This window comes from Argiope bruennichi, chromosome 6 (assembly GCF_947563725.1).
Source record: "Argiope bruennichi chromosome 6, qqArgBrue1.1, whole genome shotgun sequence".
Classification (NCBI taxonomy): domain Eukaryota; kingdom Metazoa; phylum Arthropoda; class Arachnida; order Araneae; family Araneidae; genus Argiope; species Argiope bruennichi.
The window spans coordinates 10682421-10702710 of NC_079156.1; the positions used below are offsets into that span (position 1 = coordinate 10682421).

General features: G+C 36.5%; 26 non-coding genes across 26 annotated transcripts; all 26 read left to right on the forward strand.

The window, feature by feature from the left end:
* The first annotated feature begins 1704 nt into the window (after positions 1–1704).
* Trnas-gcu (transfer RNA serine (anticodon GCU)) lies at positions 1705–1786 on the forward strand. The gene has a single exon. It is a non-coding gene; the product is annotated as a tRNA-Ser (tRNA).
* A 709-nt stretch (positions 1787–2495) lies between these two features.
* Trnah-gug (transfer RNA histidin (anticodon GUG)) lies at positions 2496–2567 on the forward strand. The gene has a single exon. It is a non-coding gene; the product is annotated as a tRNA-His (tRNA).
* Positions 2568–3100: 533 nt separating this feature from the next.
* On the forward strand, positions 3101–3182 carry Trnas-gcu (transfer RNA serine (anticodon GCU)). Its single transcript has one exon. It is a non-coding gene; the product is annotated as a tRNA-Ser (tRNA).
* A 1310-nt stretch (positions 3183–4492) lies between these two features.
* Trnas-gcu (transfer RNA serine (anticodon GCU)) lies at positions 4493–4574 on the forward strand. Its single transcript has one exon. It is a non-coding gene; the product is annotated as a tRNA-Ser (tRNA).
* Positions 4575–5279: 705 nt separating this feature from the next.
* Trnah-gug (transfer RNA histidin (anticodon GUG)) lies at positions 5280–5351 on the forward strand. The gene has a single exon. It is a non-coding gene; the product is annotated as a tRNA-His (tRNA).
* A 534-nt stretch (positions 5352–5885) lies between these two features.
* Trnas-gcu (transfer RNA serine (anticodon GCU)) lies at positions 5886–5967 on the forward strand. Its single transcript has one exon. It is a non-coding gene; the product is annotated as a tRNA-Ser (tRNA).
* Positions 5968–6677: 710 nt separating this feature from the next.
* On the forward strand, positions 6678–6749 carry Trnah-gug (transfer RNA histidin (anticodon GUG)). The gene has a single exon. It is a non-coding gene; the product is annotated as a tRNA-His (tRNA).
* A 533-nt stretch (positions 6750–7282) lies between these two features.
* On the forward strand, positions 7283–7364 carry Trnas-gcu (transfer RNA serine (anticodon GCU)). Its single transcript has one exon. It is a non-coding gene; the product is annotated as a tRNA-Ser (tRNA).
* Positions 7365–8076: 712 nt separating this feature from the next.
* Positions 8077–8148, forward strand: Trnah-gug (transfer RNA histidin (anticodon GUG)). The gene has a single exon. It is a non-coding gene; the product is annotated as a tRNA-His (tRNA).
* A 533-nt stretch (positions 8149–8681) lies between these two features.
* On the forward strand, positions 8682–8763 carry Trnas-gcu (transfer RNA serine (anticodon GCU)). The gene has a single exon. It is a non-coding gene; the product is annotated as a tRNA-Ser (tRNA).
* Positions 8764–9468: 705 nt separating this feature from the next.
* Positions 9469–9540, forward strand: Trnah-gug (transfer RNA histidin (anticodon GUG)). Its single transcript has one exon. It is a non-coding gene; the product is annotated as a tRNA-His (tRNA).
* Positions 9541–10073: 533 nt separating this feature from the next.
* Trnas-gcu (transfer RNA serine (anticodon GCU)) lies at positions 10074–10155 on the forward strand. Its single transcript has one exon. It is a non-coding gene; the product is annotated as a tRNA-Ser (tRNA).
* A 708-nt stretch (positions 10156–10863) lies between these two features.
* Positions 10864–10935, forward strand: Trnah-gug (transfer RNA histidin (anticodon GUG)). The gene has a single exon. It is a non-coding gene; the product is annotated as a tRNA-His (tRNA).
* Positions 10936–11468: 533 nt separating this feature from the next.
* On the forward strand, positions 11469–11550 carry Trnas-gcu (transfer RNA serine (anticodon GCU)). The gene has a single exon. It is a non-coding gene; the product is annotated as a tRNA-Ser (tRNA).
* A 709-nt stretch (positions 11551–12259) lies between these two features.
* Positions 12260–12331, forward strand: Trnah-gug (transfer RNA histidin (anticodon GUG)). Its single transcript has one exon. It is a non-coding gene; the product is annotated as a tRNA-His (tRNA).
* A 533-nt stretch (positions 12332–12864) lies between these two features.
* Positions 12865–12946, forward strand: Trnas-gcu (transfer RNA serine (anticodon GCU)). The gene has a single exon. It is a non-coding gene; the product is annotated as a tRNA-Ser (tRNA).
* Positions 12947–13654: 708 nt separating this feature from the next.
* Trnah-gug (transfer RNA histidin (anticodon GUG)) lies at positions 13655–13726 on the forward strand. Its single transcript has one exon. It is a non-coding gene; the product is annotated as a tRNA-His (tRNA).
* A 534-nt stretch (positions 13727–14260) lies between these two features.
* On the forward strand, positions 14261–14342 carry Trnas-gcu (transfer RNA serine (anticodon GCU)). Its single transcript has one exon. It is a non-coding gene; the product is annotated as a tRNA-Ser (tRNA).
* A 708-nt stretch (positions 14343–15050) lies between these two features.
* Trnah-gug (transfer RNA histidin (anticodon GUG)) lies at positions 15051–15122 on the forward strand. The gene has a single exon. It is a non-coding gene; the product is annotated as a tRNA-His (tRNA).
* Positions 15123–15656: 534 nt separating this feature from the next.
* Trnas-gcu (transfer RNA serine (anticodon GCU)) lies at positions 15657–15738 on the forward strand. Its single transcript has one exon. It is a non-coding gene; the product is annotated as a tRNA-Ser (tRNA).
* A 707-nt stretch (positions 15739–16445) lies between these two features.
* Trnah-gug (transfer RNA histidin (anticodon GUG)) lies at positions 16446–16517 on the forward strand. Its single transcript has one exon. It is a non-coding gene; the product is annotated as a tRNA-His (tRNA).
* Positions 16518–17052: 535 nt separating this feature from the next.
* On the forward strand, positions 17053–17134 carry Trnas-gcu (transfer RNA serine (anticodon GCU)). The gene has a single exon. It is a non-coding gene; the product is annotated as a tRNA-Ser (tRNA).
* A 707-nt stretch (positions 17135–17841) lies between these two features.
* On the forward strand, positions 17842–17913 carry Trnah-gug (transfer RNA histidin (anticodon GUG)). Its single transcript has one exon. It is a non-coding gene; the product is annotated as a tRNA-His (tRNA).
* Positions 17914–18445: 532 nt separating this feature from the next.
* Positions 18446–18527, forward strand: Trnas-gcu (transfer RNA serine (anticodon GCU)). The gene has a single exon. It is a non-coding gene; the product is annotated as a tRNA-Ser (tRNA).
* Positions 18528–19236: 709 nt separating this feature from the next.
* On the forward strand, positions 19237–19308 carry Trnah-gug (transfer RNA histidin (anticodon GUG)). The gene has a single exon. It is a non-coding gene; the product is annotated as a tRNA-His (tRNA).
* A 534-nt stretch (positions 19309–19842) lies between these two features.
* Trnas-gcu (transfer RNA serine (anticodon GCU)) lies at positions 19843–19924 on the forward strand. The gene has a single exon. It is a non-coding gene; the product is annotated as a tRNA-Ser (tRNA).
* Positions 19925–20290: the final 366 nt, after the last annotated feature.

Consider the following 20290-nt stretch of genomic DNA (forward strand, 5'->3'; position numbering starts at 1 on the left):
TTTTTAAAAACTTTTTTCATTAGAAATTGTTGTTAACAAAAGGAAAGGCATTGTAAATGAAATGGAAAAATATCTGCAATAATTTAAGAACAGACACACAAAAAAAAGATAGGAAATAAAATCACTTGAAAAGAATACAAACAAGAAAAGAAATGATAATCATCGCTTACGCCTAACGCTAATAATACCACGTGCAACTCCATGTTAAGCAACGAGTTCGAACGGCTTCAACAAAAATAATCTTTTTTATTCACTCTTTAGAATAAATAATATATTATTTACAAATATATAATAATAAAAACTTTACACTTACCAAGTTTCTTGAAATGACAGTATGCGTTGCTGGTTGAATTTCAAAATCCAATACACGCCAGGTGATTCATGGGAAATTTCTAAAATATGTTCGCATAACGCCACCTAGGAAAAGCAACTTTCCCGACATCGAGGCGACTATGGGCCGATTGCTTTGAGCCGGTCTTTTTCACTAAGTCGCCGTAGGAGTTCGCCCCGATGAAAAAGCGATCTTCAGAGGCGACAGAAAAAAATATGGTCAAAATCCGATGTCGCGCCAATGCAAAGGTGACATTGGCAAAATACGGGCGGCGTCTATCAGATTTCTGCGATGCTTGGCCAATCGTTTAGCGACTTCTCTTGCCCCTTGGGATATTTTCTTACCTGCCCACATTTTATTCAAGGTACCGTTCGTATTCCGCCTGGTAAAGATACCAGATGCTAGCGTTGTGGAGGCAAGCATCTGTATCCTGGCATGAAGCTCCATATTTGTAGAGTTGTGGGCAATCATTTAAAAAATTCATATCGAAGCCAGTCTTTTAACCTATGCCTTATAAATTTCTGAAAAGATTTTTTAAAGGGGGGAAAAAAAAAGACATTTATGAAAATCTTTCAAACTGTTTAACGCATTTATTAATTTTGTATAGATTTGAAAAATTGATTTGGTGCTTTCATTTTCGTGGTGCCCTCTGTTGACAATTGTTCGGGATTTTCAATTATTTCACGGTCTATTTCAAGTCTTGAAAACCCATCTTCGATTAAGAGTCGCAGTTTCCTTAAAAGGCTATCACTGAGAATCTTCCTTGTCGTCGTGATCGTATAGTGGTTAGTACATTGCGTTGTGGCCGCTATAACCCAGGTTCGAATCCTGGTCACGGCAGAGGCTGAAATGCCTTTTTTTTTAAATAAAAAAAAATTCTGAAACATGCTCGTCTACTCCGAAATATGATCATGAATTCCACAAATACAATGGACGCATATCAAAATATTTTCTTCTCAGCTAATGACTGATATATCACTGCATTTTTGACATTAGTTTTGCATGACAAGGAAATTTTCATATCTAATCTCTTTATCCATCTGAAGAGATGACGGAAACTAAAAGGTCCGCATAAGAATGCGCTTATTAGCATAATAAGAAGAGGAAATTGTGTTAAACAGTATGATATCGCAACAAAGATTTCTAGAGATAACTTTCAGCTACCTTGTAAAGTGCCATAAGTCACAACAATAACACAACACAAGAATTCTGAATAATTTATATTTGGTCTGGTCATAATCTCTCTCCTTCCCGTACAGTCTTCTCCGAAAGAGGTCAATATTCCAGTCCGGAATCGATTAAAATAATAATAGGAAAAAAATTGTCAAATATTTTTTTTATTCTGCCAATGAGTAATAACATTAGAGATTTCGGACGAGGTGGCCGAGTGGTTAAGGCGATGGACTGCTAATCCATTGGGCACTGCCCGCGTGGGTTCGAATCCCATCCTCGTCGTTTCCCGATCTTCAGTTTGAGTCCTTTCGCGAATTGAATGATGCGTCGTTACGGACTACATGTTTTAAATTACACTTGCATCGAATTGACAGGGTTTTACCCTTCGATATATGTAGTCCCAACTGTGCACAAGAATGATCTTGCTTTTTCTTTTCCTCTCTGATGGGCATTTTTTAAATTGTCAGAGAATTTTTTTGTCACGTTTTTATTTCACGGATTTTATTACCAATTTTTTCTAAAGCCCTGCAATGCTTTATCAAACTGATGATATATTTTCTTACCTGCCCACATTTTATTCAAGGTTCCGTTCGTATTCCGCCTGGTAAAGATACCAGATGCGAGCGTTGTGGAGGCAAGCATCTGTATCCTGGCATGAAGCTCCATATTTGTAGAGTTGTGGGCAATCATTTAAAAAATTTATATCCAAGCCAGTCTTTTAACCTATGCCTTATAAATTTCTGAAAAGATTTTTTAAAGGGAAAAAAAAAAAAAAAAGACATTTATGAAAATCTTTCAAACTGTTTAACGCATTTATTAATTTTGTATAGATTTGAAAAATTGATTTGGTGCTTTCATTTTCGTGGTGCCCTCTGTTGACAATTGTTCGGGATTTTCAATTATTTCACGGTCTATTTCAAGTCTTGAAAACCCATCTTCGATTAAGAGTCGCAGTTTCCTTAAAAGGCTATCACTCAGAATCTTCCTTGTCGCCGTGATCGTATAGTGGTTAGTACATTGCGTTGTGGCCGCAATAACCCAGGTTCGAATCCTGGTCACGGCAGAGGCTCAAATGCCTTTTTTTTTAAATAAAAAAAAATTCTGAAACATGCTCGTCTACTCCGAAATATGATCATGAATTCCACAAATACAATGGACGCATATCAAAATATTTTCTTCTCAGCTAATGACTGATATATCACTGCATTTTTGACATTAGTTTTGCATGACAAGGAAATTTTCATATCTAATCTCTTTATCCATCTGAAGAGATGACGGAAACTAAAAGGTCCGCATAAGAATGCGCTTATTAGCATAATAAGAAGAGGAAATTGTGTTAAACAGTATGATATCGCAACAAAGATTTCTAGAGATAACTTTCAGCTACCTTGTAAAGTGCCATAAGTCACAACAATAACACAACACAAGAATTCTGAATAATTTATATTTGGTCTGGTCATAATCTCTCTCCTTCCCGTACAGTCTTCTCCGAAAGAGGTCAATATTCCAGTCCGGAATCGATTAAAATAATAATAGGAAAAAAATTGTCAAATATTTTTTTTATTCTGCCAATGAGTAATAACATTAGAGATTTCGGACGAGGTGGCCGAGTGGTTAAGGCGATGGACTGCTAATCCATTGGGCACTGCCCGCGTGGGTTCGAATCCCATCCTCGTCGTTTCCCGATCTTCAGTTTGAGTCCTTTCGCGAATTGAATGATGCGTCGTTACGGACTACATGTTTTAAATTACACTTGCATCGAATTGACAGGGTTTTACCCTTCGATATATGTAGTCCCAACTGTGAACAAGAATGATCCTGCTTTTTCTTTTCCTCTCTGATGGGCATTTTTTAAATTGTCAGAGAATTTTTTTGTCACGTTTTTATTTCACGGATTTTATTACCAAATTTTTCTAAAGCCCTGCAATGCTTTATCAAACTGGTGATATATTTTCTTACCTGCCCACATTTTATTCAAGGTTCCGTTCGTATTCCGCCTGGTAAAGATACCAGATGCGAGCGTTGTGGAGGCAAGCATCTGTATCCTGGCATGAAGCTCCATATTTGTAGAGTTGTGGGCAATCATTTAAAAAATTTATATCCAAGCCAGTCTTTTAACCTATGCCTTATAAATTTCTGAAAAGATTTTTTAAAGGGAAAAAAAAAAAAGACATTTATGAAAATCTTTCAAACTGTTTAACGCATTTATTAATTTTGTATAGATTTGAAAAATTGATTTGGTGCTTTCATTTTCGTGGTGCCCTCTGTTGACAATTGTTCGGGATTTTCAATTATTTCACGGTCTATTTCAAGTCTTGAAAACCCATCTTCGATTAAGAGTCGCAGTTTCCTTAAAAGGCTATCACTGAGAATCTTCCTTGTCTCCGTGATCGTATAGTGGTTAGTACATTGCGTTGTGGCCGCAATAACCCAGGTTCGAATCCTGGTCACGGCAGAGGCTCAAATGCCTTTTTTTTTAAATAAAAAAAAATTCTGAAACATGCTCGTCTACTCCGAAATATGATCATGAATTCCACAAATACAATGGACGCATATCAAAATATTTTCTTCTCAGCTAATGACTGATATATCACTGCATTTTTGACATTAGTTTTGCATGACAAGGAAATTTTCATATCTAATCTCTTTATCCATCTGAAGAGATGACGGAAACTAAAATGTCCGCATAAGAATGCGCTTATTAGCATAATAAGAAGAGGAAATTGTGTTAAACAGTATGATATCGCAACAAAGATTTCTAGAGATAACTTTCAGCTACCTTGTAAAGTGCCATAAGTCACAACAATAACACAACACAAGAATTCTGAATAATTTATATTTGGTCTGGTCATAATCTCTCTCCTTCCCGTACAGTCTTCTCCGAAAGAGGTCAATATTCCAGTCCGGAATCGATTAAAATAATAATAGGAAAAAAATTGTCAAATATTTTTTTTATTCTGCCAATGAGTAATAACATTAGAGATTTCGGACGAGGTGGCCGAGTGGTTAAGGCGATGGACTGCTAATCCATTGGGCACTGCCCGCGTGGGTTCGAATCCCATCCTCGTCGTTTCCCGATCTTCAGTTTGAGTCCTTTCGCGAATTGAATGATGCGTCGCTACGGACTACATGTTTTAAATTACACTTGCATCGAATTGACAGGGTTTTACCCTTCGATATATGTAGTCCCAACTGTGCACAAGAATGATCCTGCTTTTTCTTTTCCTCTCTGATGGGCATTTTTTAAATTGTCAGAGAATTTTTTTGTCACGTTTTTATTTCACGGATTTTATTACCAATTTTTTCTAAAGCCCTGCAATGCTTTATCAAACTGGTGATATATTTTCTTACCTGCCCACATTTTATTCAAGGTTCCGTTCGTATTCCGCCTGGTAAAGATACCAGATGCGAGCGTTGTGGAGGCAAGCATCTGTATCCTGGCATGAAGCTCCATATTTGTAGAGTTGTGGGCAATCATTTAAAAAATTTATATCCAAGCCAGTCTTTTAACTTATGCCTTATAAATTTCTGAAAAGATTTTTTAAAGGGAAAAAAAAAAAAGACATTTATGAAAATCTTTCAAACTGTTTAACGCATTTATTAATTTTGTATAGATTTGAAAAATTGATTTGGTGCTTTCATTTTCGTGGTGCCCTCTGTTGACAATTGTTCGGGATTTTCAATTATTTCACGGTCTATTTCAAGTCTTGAAAACCCATCTTCGATTAAGAGTCGCAGTTTCCTTAAAAGGCTATCACTGAGAATCTTCCTTGTCGTCGTGATCGTATAGTGGTTAGTACATTGCGTTGTGGCCGCAATAACCCAGGTTCGAATCCTGGTCACGGCAGAGGCTCAAATGCCTTTTTTTTTTAAATAAAAAAAAATTCTGAAACATGCTCGTCTACTCCGAAATATGATCATGAATTCCACAAATACAATGGACGCATATCAAAATATTTTCTTCTCAGCTAATGACTGATATATCACTGCATTTTTGACATTAGTTTTGCATGACAAGGAAATTTTCATATCTAATCTCTTTATCCATCTGAAGAGATGACGGAAACTAAAAGGTCCGCATAAGAATGCGCTTATTAGCATAATAAGAAGAGGAAATTGTGTTAAACAGTATGATATCGCAACAAAGATTTCTAGAGATAACTTTCAGCTACCTTGTAAAGTGCCATAAGTCACAACAATAACACAACACAAGAATTCTGAATAATTTATATTTGGTCTGGTCATAATCTCTCTCCTTCCCGTACAGTCTTCTCCGAAAGAGGTCAATATTCCAGTCCGGAATCGATTAAAATAATAATAGGAAAAAAATTGTCAAATATTTTTTTTATTCTGCCAATGAGTAATAACATTAGAGATTTCGGACGAGGTGGCCGAGTGGTTAAGGCGATGGACTGCTAATCCATTGGGCACTGCCCGCGTGGGTTCGAATCCCATCCTCGTCGTTTCCCGATCTTCAGTTTGAGTCCTTTCGCGAATTGAATGATGCGTCGTTACGGACTACATGTTTTAAATTACACTTGCATCGAATTGACAGGGTTTTACCCTTCGATATATGTAGTCCCAACTGTGCACAAGAATGATCCTGCTTTTTCTTTTCCTCTCTGATGGGCATTTTTTAAATTGTCAGAGAATTTTTTTGTCACGTTTTTATTTCACGGATTTTATTACCAATTTTTTCTAAAGCCCTGCAATGCTTTATCAAACTGATGATATATTTTCTTACCTGCCCACATTTTATTCAAGGTTCCGTTCGTATTCCGCCTGGTAAAGATACCAGATGCGAGCGTTGTGGAGGCAAGCATCTGTATCCTGGCATGAAGCTCCATATTTGTAGAGTTGTGGGCAATCATTTAAAAAATTTATATCCAAGCCATTCTTTTAACCTATGCCTTATAAATTTCTGAAAAGATTTTTTAAAGGGAAAAAAAAAAAAAAAAAGACATTTATGAAAATCTTTCAAACTGTTTAACGCATTTATTAATTTTGTATAGATTTGAAAAATTGATTTGGTGCTTTCATTTTCGTGGTGCCCTCTGTTGACAATTGTTCGGGATTTTCAATTATTTCACGGTCTATTTCAAGTCTGGAAAACCCATCTTCGATTAAGAGTCGCAGTTTCCTTAAAAGGCTATCACTGAGAATCTTCCTTGTCGCCGTGATCGTATAGTGGTTAGTACATTGCGTTGTGGCCGCAATAACCCAGGTTCGAATCCTGGTCACGGCAGAGGCTCAAATGCCTTTTTTTTTAAATAAAAAAAAATTCTGAAACATGCTCGTCTACTCCGAAATATGATCATGAATTCCACAAATACAATGGACGCATATCAAAATATTTTCTTCTCAGCTAATGACTGATATATCACTGCATTTTTGACATTAGTTTTGCATGACAAGGAAATTTTCATATCTAATCTCTTTATCCATCTGAAGAGATGACGGAAACTAAAAGGTCCGCATAAGAATGCGCTTATTAGCATAATAAGAAGAGGAAATTGTGTTAAACAGTATGATATCGCAACAAAGATTTCTAGAGATAACTTTCAGCTACCTTGTAAAGTGCCATAAGTCACAACAATAACACAACACAAGAATTCTGAATAATTTATATTTGGTCTGGTCATAATCTCTCTCCTTCCCGTACAGTCTTCTCCGAAAGAGGTCAATATTCCAGTCCGGAATCGATTAAAATAATAATAGGAAAAAAATTGTCAAATATTTTTTTTATTCTGCCAATGAGTAATAACATTAGAGATTTCGGACGAGGTGGCCGAGTGGTTAAGGCGATGGACTGCTAATCCATTGGGCACTGCCCGCGTGGGTTCGAATCCCATCCTCGTCGTTTCCCGATCTTCAGTTTGAGTCCTTTCGCGAATTGAATGATGCGTCGTTACGGACTACATGTTTTAAATTACACTTGCATCGAATTGACAGGGTTTTACCCTTCGATATATGTAGTCCCAACTGTGCACAAGAATGATCCTGCTTTTTCTTTTCCTCTCTGATGGGCATTTTTTAAATTGTCAGAGAATTTTTTTGTCACGTTTTTATTTCACGGATTTTATTACCAATTTTTTCTAAAGCCCTGCAATGCTTTATCAAACTGATGATATATTTTCTTACCTGCCCACATTTTATTCAAGGTTCCGTTCGTATTCCGCCTGGTAAAGATACCAGATGCGAGCGTTGTGGAGGCAAGCATCTGTATCCTGGCATGAAGCTCCATATTTGTAGAGTTGTGGGCAATCATTTAAAAAATTTATATCCAAGCCAGTCTTTTAACCTATGCCTTATAAATTTCTGAAAAGATTTTTTAAAGGGAAAAAAAAAAAAAAAAAGAGACATTTATGAAAATCTTTCAAACTGTTTAACGCATTTATTAATTTTGTATAGATTTGAAAAATTGATTTGGTGCTTTCATTTTCGTGGTGCCCTCTGTTGACAATTGTTCGGGATTTTCAATTATTTCACGGTCTATTTCAAGTCTTGAAAACCCATCTTCGATTAAGAGTCGCAGTTTCCTTAAAAGGCTATCACTGAGAATCTTCCTTGTCGCCGTGATCGTATAGTGGTTAGTACATTGCGTTGTGGCCGCAATAACCCAGGTTCGAATCCTGGTCACGGCAGAGGCTCAAATGCCTTTTTTTTTAAATAAAAAAAAATTCTGAAACATGCTCGTCTACTCCGAAATATGATCATGAATTCCACAAATACAATGGACGCATATCAAAATATTTTCTTCTCAGCTAATGACTGATATATCACTGCATTTTTGACATTAGTTTTGCATGACAAGGAAATTTTCATATCTAATCTCTTTATCCATCTGAAGAGATGACGGAAACTAAAAGGTCCGCATAAGAATGCGCTTATTAGCATAATAAGAAGAGGAAATTGTGTTAAACAGTATGATATCGCAACAAAGATTTCTAGAGATAACTTTCAGCTACCTTGTAAAGTGCCATAAGTCACAACAATAACACAACACAAGAATTCTGAATAATTTATATTTGGTCTGGTCATAATCTCTCTCCTTCCCGTACAGTCTTCTCCGAAAGAGGTCAATATTCCAGTCCGGAATCGATTAAAATAATAATAGGAAAAAAATTGTCAAATATTTTTTTTATTCTGCCAATGAGTAATAACATTAGAGATTTCGGACGAGGTGGCCGAGTGGTTAAGGCGATGGACTGCTAATCCATTGGGCACTGCCCGCGTGGGTTCGAATCCCATCCTCGTCGTTTCCCGATCTTCAGTTTGAGTCCTTTCGCGAATTGAATGATGCGTCGCTAAGGACTACATGTTTTAAATTACACTTGCATCGAATTGACAGGGTTTTACCCTTCGATATATGTAGTCCCAACTGTGCACAAGAATGATCCTGCTTTTTCTTTTCCTCTCTGATGGGCATTTTTTAAATTGTCAGAGAATTTTTTTGTCACGTTTTTATTTCACGGATTTTATTACCAATTTTTTCTAAAGCCCTGCAATGCTTTATCAAACTGGTGATATATTTTCTTACCTGCCCACATTTTATTCAAGGTTCCGTTCGTATTCCGCCTGGTAAAGATACCAGATGCGAGCGTTGTGGAGGCAAGCATCTGTATCCTGGCATGAAGCTATATATTTGTAGAGTTGTGGGCAATCATTTAAAAAATTTATATCCAAGCCAGTCTTTTAACCTATGCCTTATAAATTTCTGAAAAGATTTTTTAAAGGAAAAAAAAAAAAAGACATTTATGAAAATCTTTCAAACTGTTTAACGCATTTATTAATTTTGTATAGATTTGAAAAATTGATTTGGTGCTTTCATTTTCGTGGTGCCCTCTGTTGACAATTGTTCGGGATTTTCAATTATTTCACGGTCTATTTCAAGTCTTGAAAACCCATCTTCGATTAAGAGTCGCAGTTTCCTTAAAAGGCTATCACTGAGAATCTTCCTTGTCGTCGTGATCGTATAGTGGTTAGTACATTGCGTTGTGGCCGCAATAACCCAGGTTCGAATCCTGGTCACGGCAGAGGCTCAAATGCCTTTTTTTTTTAAATAAAAAAAATTCTGAAACATGCTCGTCTACTCCGAAATATGATCATGAATTCCACAAATACAATGGACGCATATCAAAATATTTTCTTCTCAGCTAATGACTGATATATCACTGCATTTTTGACATTAGTTTTGCATGACAAGGAAATTTTCATATCTAATCTCTTTATCCATCTGAAGAGATGACGGAAACTAAAAGGTCCGCATAAGAATGCGCTTATTAGCATAATAAGAAGAGGAAATTGTGTTAAACAGTATGATATCGCAACAAAGATTTCTAGAGATAACTTTCAGCTACCTTGTAAAGTGCCATAAGTCACAACAATAACACAACACAAGAATTCTGAATAATTTATATTTGGTCTGGTCATAATCTCTCTCCTTCCCGTACAGTCTTCTCCGAAAGAGGTCAATATTCCAGTCCGGAATCGATTAAAATAATAATAGGAAAAAAATTGTCAAATATTTTTTTTATTCTGCCAATGAGTAATAACATTAGAGATTTCGGACGAGGTGGCCGAGTGGTTAAGGCGATGGACTGCTAATCCATTGGGCACTGCCCGCGTGGGTTCGAATCCCATCCTCGTCGTTTACCGATCTTCAGTTTGAGTCCTTTCGCGAATTGAATGATGCGTCGTTACGGACTACATGTTTTAAATTACACTTGCATCGAATTGACAGGGTTTTACCCTTCGATATATGTAGTCCCAACTGTGCACAAGAATGATCCTGCTTTTTCTTTTCCTCTATGATGGGCATTTTTTTAAATTGTCAGAGAATTTTTTTGTCACGTTTTTATTTCACGGATTTTATTACCAATTTTTTCTAAAGCCCTGCAATGCTTTATCAAACTGGTGATATATTTTCTTACCTGCCCACATTTTATTCAAGGTTCCGTTCGTATTCCGCCTGGTAAAGATACCAGATGCGAGCGTTGTGGAGGCAAGCATCTGTATCCTGGCATGAAGCTCCATATTTGTAGAGTTGTGGGCAATCATTTAAAAAATTCATATCCAAGCCAGTCTTTTAACCTATGCCTTATAAATTTCTGAAAAGATTTTTTAAAGGGGAAAAAAAAAAAAAGACATTTATGAAAATCTTTCAAACTGTTTAACACATTTATTAATTTTGTATAGATTTGAAAAATTGATTTGGTGCTTTCATTTTCGTGGTGCCCTCTGTTGACAATTGTTCGGGATTTTCAATTATTTCACGGTCTATTTCAAGTCTTGAAAACCCATCTTCGATTAAGAGTCGCAGTTTCCTTAAAAGGCTATCACTGAGAATCTTCCTTGTCGTCGTGATCGTATAGTGGTTAGTACGTTGCGTTGTGGCCGCAATAACCCAGGTTCGAATCCTGGTCACGGCAGAGGCTCAAATGCCTTTTTTTTTAAATAAAAAAAAATTCTGAAACATGCTCGTCTACTCCGAAATATGATCATGAATTCCACAAATACAATGGACGCATATCAAAATATTTTCTTCTCAGCTAATGACTGATATATCACTGCATTTTTGACATTAGTTTTGCATGACAAGGAAATTTTCATATCTAATCTCTTTATCCATCTGAAGAGATGACGGAAACTAAAATGTCCGCATAAGAATGCGCTTATTAGCATAATAAGAAGAGGAAATTGTGTTAAACAGTATGATATCGCAACAAAGATTTCTAGAGATAACTTTCAGCTACCTTGTAAAGTGCCATAAGTCACAACAATAACACAACACAAGAATTCTGAATAATTTATATTTGGTCTGGTCATAATCTCTCTCCTTCCCGTACAGTCTTCTCCGAAAGAGGTCAATATTCCAGTCCGGAATCGATTAAAATAATAATAGGAAAAAAATTGTCAAATATTTTTTTTATTCTGCCAATGAGTAATAACATTAGAGATTTCGGACGAGGTGGCCGAGTGGTTAAGGCGATGGACTGCTAATCCATTGGGCACTGCCCGCGTGGGTTCAAATCCCATCCTCGTCGTTTACCGATCTTCAGTTTGAGTCCTTTCGCGAATTGAATGATGCGTCGTTACGGACTACATGTTTTAAATTACACTTGCATCGAATTGACAGGGTTTTACCCTTCGATATATGTAGTCCCAACTGTGCACAAGAATGATCCTGCTTTTTCTTTTCCTCTATGATGGGCATTTTTTTAAATTGTCAGAGAATTTTTTTGTCACGTTTTTATTTCACGGATTTTATTACCAATTTTTTCTAAAGCCCTGCAATGCTTTATCAAACTGGTGATATATTTTCTTACCTGCCCACATTTTATTCAAGGTTCCGTTCGTATTCCGCCTGGTAAAGATACCAGATGCGAGCGTTGTGGAGGCAAGCATCTGTATCCTGGCATGAAGCTCCATATTTGTAGAGTTGTGGGCAATCATTTAAAAAATTCATATCCAAGCCAGTATTTTAACCTATGCCTTATAAATTTCTGAAAATATTTTTTAAAGGGGAAAAAAAAAAAAAAGACATTTATGAAAATCTTTCAAACTGTTTAACGCATTTATTAATTTTGTATAGATTTGAAAAATTGATTTGGTGCTTTCATTTTCGTGGTGCCCTCTGTTGACAATTGTTCGGGATTTTCAATTATTTCACGGTCTATTTCAAGTCTTGAAAACCCATCTTCGATTAAGAGTCGCAGTTTCCTTAAAAGGCTATCACTGAGAATCTTCCTTGTCGTCGTGATCGTATAGTGGTTAGTACATTGCGTTGTGGCCGCAATAACCCAGGTTCGAATCCTGGTCACGGCAGAGCCTCAAATGCCTTTTTTTTTAAATAAAAAAAAATTCTGAAACATGCTCGTCTACTCCGAAATATGATCATGAATTCCACAAATACAATGGACGCATATCAAAATATTTTCTTCTCAGCTAATGACTGATATATCACTGCATTTTTGACATTAGTTTTGCATGACAAGGAAATTTTCATATTTAATCTCTTTATCCATCTGAAGAGATGACGGAAACTAAAAGGTCCGCATAAGAATGCGCTTATTAGCATAATAAGAAGAGGAAATTGTGTTAAACAGTATGATATCGCAACAAAGATTTCTAGAGATAACTTTCAGCTACCTTGTAAAGTGCCATAAGTCACAACAATAACACAACACAAGAATTCTGAATAATTTATATTTGGTCTGGTCATAATCTCTCTCCTTCCCGTACAGTCTTCTCCGAAAGAGGTCAATATTCCAGTCCGGAATCGATTAAAATAATAATAGGAAAAAAATTGTCAAATATTTTTTTTATTCTGCCAATGAGTAATAACATTAGAGATATCGGACGAGGTGGCCGAGTGGTTAAGGCGATGGACTGCTAATTCATTGGGCACTGCCCGCGTGGGTTCGAATCCCATCCTCGTCGTTTCCCGATCTTCAGTTTGAGTCCTTTCGCGAATTGAATGATGCGTCGTTACGGACTACATGTTTTAAATTACACTTGCATCGAATTGACAGGGTTTTACCCTTCGATATATGTAGTCCCAACTGTGCACAAGAATGATCCTGCTTTTTCTTTTCCTCTCTGATGGGCATTTTTTAAATTGTCAGAGAATTTTTTTGTCACGTTTTTATTTCACGGATTTTATTACCAATTTTTTCTAAAGCCCTGCAATGCTTTATCAAACAGGTGATATATTTTCTTACCTGCCCACATTTTATTCAAGGTTCCGTTCGTATTCCGCCTGGTAAAGATACCAGATGCGAGCGTTGTGGAGGCAAGCATCTGTATCCTGGCATGAAGCTCCATATTTGTAGAGTTGTGGGCAATCATTTAAAAAATTTATATCCAAGCCAGTCTTTTAACCTATGCCTTATAAATTTCTGAAAAGATTTTTTAAAGGGGAAAAAAAAAGAAAAGACATTTATGAAAATCTTTCAAACTGTTTAACGCATTTATTAATTTTGTATAGATTTGAAAAATTGATTTGGTGCTTTCATTTTCGTGGTGCCCTCTGTTGACAATTGTTCGGGATTTTCAATTATTTCACGGTCTATTTCAAGTCTTGAAAACCCATCTTCGATTAAGAGTCGCAGTTTCCTTAAAAGGCTATCACTGAGAATCTTCCTTGTCGCCGTGATCGTATAGTGGTTAGTACATTGCGTTGTGGCCGCAATAACCCAGGTTCGAATCCTGGTCACGGCAGAGGCTCAAATGCCTTTTTTTTTAAATAAAAAAAAAATTCTGAAACATGCTCGTCTACTCCGAAATATGATCATGAATTCCACAAATACAATGGACGCATATCAAAATATTTTCTTCTCAGCTAATGACTGATATATCACTGCATTTTTGACATTAGTTTTGCATGACAAGGAAATTTTCATATCTAATCTCTTTATCCATCTGAAGAGATGACGGAAACTAAAAGGTCCGCATAAGAATGCGATTATTAGCATAATAAGAAGAGGAAATTGTGTTAAACAGTATGATATCGCAACAAAGATTTCTAGAGATAACTTTCAGCTACCTTGTAAAGTGCCATAAGTCACAACAATAACACAACACAAGAATTCTGAATAATTTATATTTGGTCTGGTCATAATCTCTCTCCTTCCCGTACAGTCTTCTCCGAAAGAGGTCAATATTCCAGTCCGGAATCGATTAAAATAATAATAGGAAAAAAATTGTCAAATATTTTTTTTATTCTGCCAATGAGTAATAACATTAGAGATTTCGGACGAGATGGCCGAGTGGTTAAGGCGATGGACTGCTAATCCATTGGGCACTGCCCGCGTGGGTTCGAATCCCATCCTCGTCGTTTCCCGATCTTCAGTTTGAGTCCTTTCGCGAATTGAATGATGCGTCGTTACGGACTACATGTTTTAAATTACACTTGCATCGAATTGACAGGGTTTTACCCTTCGATATATGTAGTCCCAACTGTGCACAAGAATGATCCTGCTTTTTCTTTTCCTCTCTGATGGGCATTTTTTAAATTGTCAGAGAATTTTTTTGTCACGTTTTTATTTCACGGATTTTATTACCAATTTTTTCTAAAGCCCTGCAATGCTTTATCAAACAGGTGATATATTTTCTTACCTGCCCACATTTTATTCAAGGTTCCGTTCGTATTCCGCCTGGTAAAGATACCAGATGCGAGCGTTGTGGAGGCAAGCATCTGTATCCTGGCATGAAGCTCCATATTTGTAGAGTTGTGGGCAATCATTTAAAAAATTTATATCCAAGCCAGTCTTTTAACCTATGCCTTATAAATTTCTGAAAAGATTTTTTAAAGGGGAAAAAAAAAGAAAAGACATTTATGAAAATCTTTCAAACTGTTTAACGCATTTATTAATTTTGTATAGATTTGAAAAATTGATTTGGTGCTTTCATTTTCGTGGTGCCCTCTGTTGACAATTGTTCGGGATTTTCAATTATTTCACGGTCTATTTCAAGTCTTGAAAACCCATCTTCGATTAAGAGTCGCAGTTTCCTTAAAAGGCTATCACTGAGAATCTTCCTTGTCGCCGTGATCGTATAGTGGTTAGTACATTGCGTTGTGGCCGCAATAACCCAGGTTCGAATCCTGGTCACGGCAGAGGCTCAAATGCCTTTTTTTTTAAATAAAAAAAAAATTCTGAAACATGCTCGTCTACTCCGAAATATGATCATGAATTCCACAAATACAATGGACGCATATCAAAATATTTTCTTCTCAGCTAATGACTGATATATCACTGCATTTTTGACATTAGTTTTGCATGACAAGGAAATTTTCATATCTAATCTCTTTATCCATCTGAAGAGATGACGGAAACTAAAAGGTCCGCATAAGAATGCGATTATTAGCATAATAAGAAGAGGAAATTGTGTTAAACAGTATGATATCGCAACAAAGATTTCTAGAGATAACTTTCAGCTACCTTGTAAAGTGCCATAAGTCACAACAATAACACAACACAAGAATTCTGAATAATTTATATTTGGTCTGGTCATAATCTCTCTCCTTCCCGTACAGTCTTCTCCGAAAGAGGTCAATATTCCAGTCCGGAATCGATTAAAATAATAATAGGAAAAAAATTGTCAAATATTTTTTTTATTCTGCCAATGAGTAATAACATTAGAGATTTCGGAGGAGATGGCCGAGTGGTTAAGGCGATGGACTGCTAATCCATTGGGCACTGCCCGCGTGGGTTCGAATCCCATCCTCGTCGTTTCCCGATCTTCAATTTGAGTCCTTTCGCGAATTGAATGATGCGTCGTTACGGACTACATGTTTTAAATTACACTTGCATCGAATTGACAGGGTTTTACCCTTCGATATATGTAGTCCCAACTGTGCACAAGAATGATCCTGCTTTTTCTTTTCCTCTCTGATGGGCATTTTTTAAATTGTCAGAGAATTTTTTTGTCACGTTTTTATTTCACGGATTTTATTACCAATTTTTTTTAAAGCCCTGCAATGCTTTATCAAACAGGTGATATATTTTCTTACCTGCCCACATTTTATTCAAGGTTCCGTTCGTATTCCGCCTGGTAAAGATACCAGATGCGAGCGTTGTGGAGGCAAGCATCTGTATCCTGGCATGAAGCTCCATATTTGTAGAGCTGTGGGCAATCATTTAAAAAATTTATATCCAAGCCAGTCTTTTAACCTATGCCTTATAAATTTCTGAAAAGATTTTTTAAAGGGAAAAAAAAAAAAAAGACATTTATGAAAATCTTTCAAATTGTTTAACGCATTTATTAATTTTGTATAGATTTGAAAAATTGATTTGGTGCTTTCATTTTCGTGGTGCCCTCTGTTGACAATTGTTCGGGATTTTCAATTATTTCACGGTCTATTTCAAGTCTTGAAAACCCATCTTCGATTAAGAGTCGCAGTTTCCTTAAAAGGCTATCACTGAGAATCTTCCTTGTCGCCGTGATCGTATAGTGGTTAGTACATTGCGTTGTGGCCGCAATAACCCAGGTTCGAATCCTGGTCACGGCAGAGGCTCAAATGCCTTTTTTTTTAAATAAAAAAAAAATTCTGAAACATGCTCGTCTACTCCGAAATATGATCATGAATTCCACAAATACAATGGACGCATATCAAAATATTTTCTTCTCAGCTAATGACTGATATATCACTGCATTTTTGACATTAGTTTTGCATGACAAGGAAATTTTCATATCTAATCTCTTTATCCATCTGAAGAGATGACGGAAACTAAAAGGTCCGCATAAGAATGCGCTTATTAGCATAATAAGAAGAGGAAATTGTGTTAAACAGTATGATATCGCAACAAAGATTTCTAGAGATAACTTTCAGCTACCTTGTAAAGTGCCATAAGTCACAACAATAACACAACACAAGAATTCTGAATAATTTATATTTGGTCTGGTCATAATCTCTCTCCTTCCCGTACAGTCTTCTCCGAAAGAGGTCAATATTCCAGTCCGGAATCGATTAAAATAATAATAGGAAAAAAAATTGTCAAATATTTTTTTTATTCTGCCAATGAGTAATAAAATTAGAGATTTCGGACGAGGTGGCCGAGTGGTTAAGGCGATGGACTGCTAATCCATTGGGCACTGCCCGCGTGGGTTCGAATCCCATCCTCGTCGTTTCCCGATCTTCAGTTTGAGTCCTTTCGCGAATTGAATGATGCGTCGTTACGGACTACATGTTTTAAATTACACTTGCATCGAATTGACAGGGTTTTACCCTTCAATATATGTAGTCCCAACTGTGCACAAGAATGATCCTGCTTTTTCTTTTCCTCTCTGGTGGGCATTTTTTAAATTGTCAGAGAATTTTTTTGTCACGTTTTTATTTCACGGATTTTATTACCAATTTTTTCTAAAGCCCTGCAATGCTTTATCAAACTGGTGATATATTTTCTTACCTGCCCACATTTTATTCAAGGTTCCGTTCGTATTCCGCCTGGTAAAGATACCAGATGCGAGCGTTGTGGAGGCAAGCATCTGTATCCTGGCATGAAGCTCCATATTTGTAGAGTTGTGGGCAATCATTTAAAAAATTCATATCCAAGCCAGTCTTTTAACCTGTGCCTTATAAATTTCTGAAAAGATTTTTTAAAGGGGAAAAAAAAAAAAAGACATTTATGAAAATCTTTCAAACTGTTTAACGCATTTATTAATTTTGTATAGATTTGAAAAATTGATTTGGTGCTTTCATTTTCGTGGTGCCCTCTGTTGACAATTGTTCGGGATTTTCAATTATTTCACGGTCTATTTCAAGTCTTGAAAACCCATCTTCGATTAAGAGTCGCAGTTTTCTTAAAAGGCTATCACTGAGAATCTTCCTTGTCGCCGTGATCGTATAGTGGTTAGTACATTGCGTTGTGGCCGCAATAACCCAGGTTCGAATCCTGGTCACGGCAGAGGCTCAAATGCCTTTTTTTTTAAATAAAAAAAATTCTGAAACATGCTCGTCTACTCCGAAATATGATCATGAATTCCACAAATACAATGGACGCATATCAAAATATTTTCTTCTCAGCTAATGACTGATATATCACTGCATTTTTGACATTAGTTTTGCATGGCAAGGAAATTTTCATATCTAATCTCTTTATCCATCTGAAGAGATGACGGAAACTAAAAGGTCCGCATAAGAATGCGCTTATTAGCATAATAAGAAGAGGAAATTGTGTTAAACAGTATGATATCGCAACAAAGATTTCTAGAGATAACTTTCAGCTACCTTGTAAAGTGCCATAAGTCACAACAATAACACAACACAAGAATTCTGAATAATTTATATTTGGTCTGGTCATAATCTCTCTCCTTCCCGTACAGTCTTCTCCGAAAGAGGTCAATATTCCAGTCCGGAATCGATTAAAATAATAATAGGAAAAAAATTGTCAAATATTTTTTTTATTCTGCCAATGAGTAATAACATTAGAGATTTCGGACGAGGTGGCCGAGTGGTTAAGGCGATGGACTGCTAATCCATTGGGCACTGCCCGCGTGGGTTCGAATCCCATCCTCGTCGTTTCCCGATCTTCAGTTTGAGTCCTTTCGCGAATTGAATGATGCGTCGTTACGGACTACATGTTTTAAATTACACTTGCATCGAATTGACAGGGTTTTACCGTTCGATATATGTAGTCCCAACTGTGCACAAGAATGATCCTGCTTTTTCTTTTCCTCTCTGATGGGCATTTTTTAAATTGTCAGAGAATTTTTTTGTCACGTTTTTATTTCACGGATTTTATTACCAATTTTTTCTAAAGCCCTGCAATGCTTTATCAAACTGGTGATATATTTTCTTACCTGCCCACATTTTATTCAAGGTTCCGTTCGTATTCCGCCTGGTAAAGATACCAGATGCGAGCGTTGTGGAGGCAAGCATCTGTATCCTGGCATGAAGCTCCATATTTGTAGAGTTGTGGGCAATCATTTAAAAAATTTATATCCAAGCCAGTCTTTTAACCTATGCCTTATAAATTTCTGAAAAGATTTTTTAAAGGGGAAAAAAAAAAAAAAAGACATTTATGAAAATCTTTCAAACTGTTTAACGCATTTATTAATTTTGTATAGATTTGAAAAATTGATTTGGTGCTTTCATTTTCGTGGTGCCCTCTGTTGACAATTGTTCGGGATTTTCAATTATTTCAAGGTCTATTTCAAGTCTTGAAAACCCATCTTCGATTAAGAGTCGCAGTTTCCTTAAAAGGCTATCACTGAGAATCTTCCTTGTCGCCGTGATCGTATAGTGGTTAGTACATTGCGTTGTGGCCGCAATAACCCAGGTTCGAATCCTGGTCACGGCAGAGGCTCAAATGCCTTTTTTTTTAAATAAAAAAAAATTCTGAAACATGCTCGTCTACTCCGAAATATGATCATGAATTCCACAAATACAATGGACGCATATCAAAATATTTTCTTCTCAGCTAATGACTGATATATCACTGCATTTTTGACATTAGTTTTGCATGACAAGGAAATTTTCATATCTAATCTCTTTATCCATCTGAAGAGATGACGGAAACTAAAAGGTCCGCATAAGAATGCGCTTATTAGCATAATAAGAAGAGGAAATTGTGTTAAACAGTATGATATCGCAACAAAGATTTCTAGAGATAACTTTCAGCTACCTTGTAAAGTGCCATAAGTCACAACAATAACACAACACAAGAATTCTGAATAATTTATATTTGGTCTGGTCATAATCTCTCTCCTTCCCGTACAGTCTTCTCCGAAAGAGGTCAATATTCCAGTCCGGAATCGATTAAAATAATAATAGGAAAAAAAATTGTCAAATATTTTTTTTATTCTGCCAATGAGTAATAACATTAGAGATTTCGGACGAGGTGGCCGAGTGGTTAAGGCGATGGACTGCTAATCCATTGGGCACTGCCCGCGTGGGTTCGAATCCCATCCTCGTCGTTTCCCGATCTTCAGTTTGAGTCCTTTCGCGAATTGAATGATGCGTCGTTACGGACTAAATGTTTCAAATTACACTTGCATCGAATTGACAGGGTTTTACCCTTCGATATATGTAGTCCCAACTGTGCACAAGAATGATCCTGTTTTTTCTTTTCCTCTCTGATGGGCATTTTTTAAATTGTCAGAGAATTTTTTTGTCACGTTTTTATTTCACGGATTTTATTACCAATTTTTTCTAAAGCCCTGCAGTGCTTTATCAAACTGGTGATATATTTTCTTACCTGCCCACATTTTATTCAAGGTTCCGTTCGTATTCCGCCTGGTAAAGATACCAGATGCGAGCGTTGTGGAGGCAAGCATCTGTAT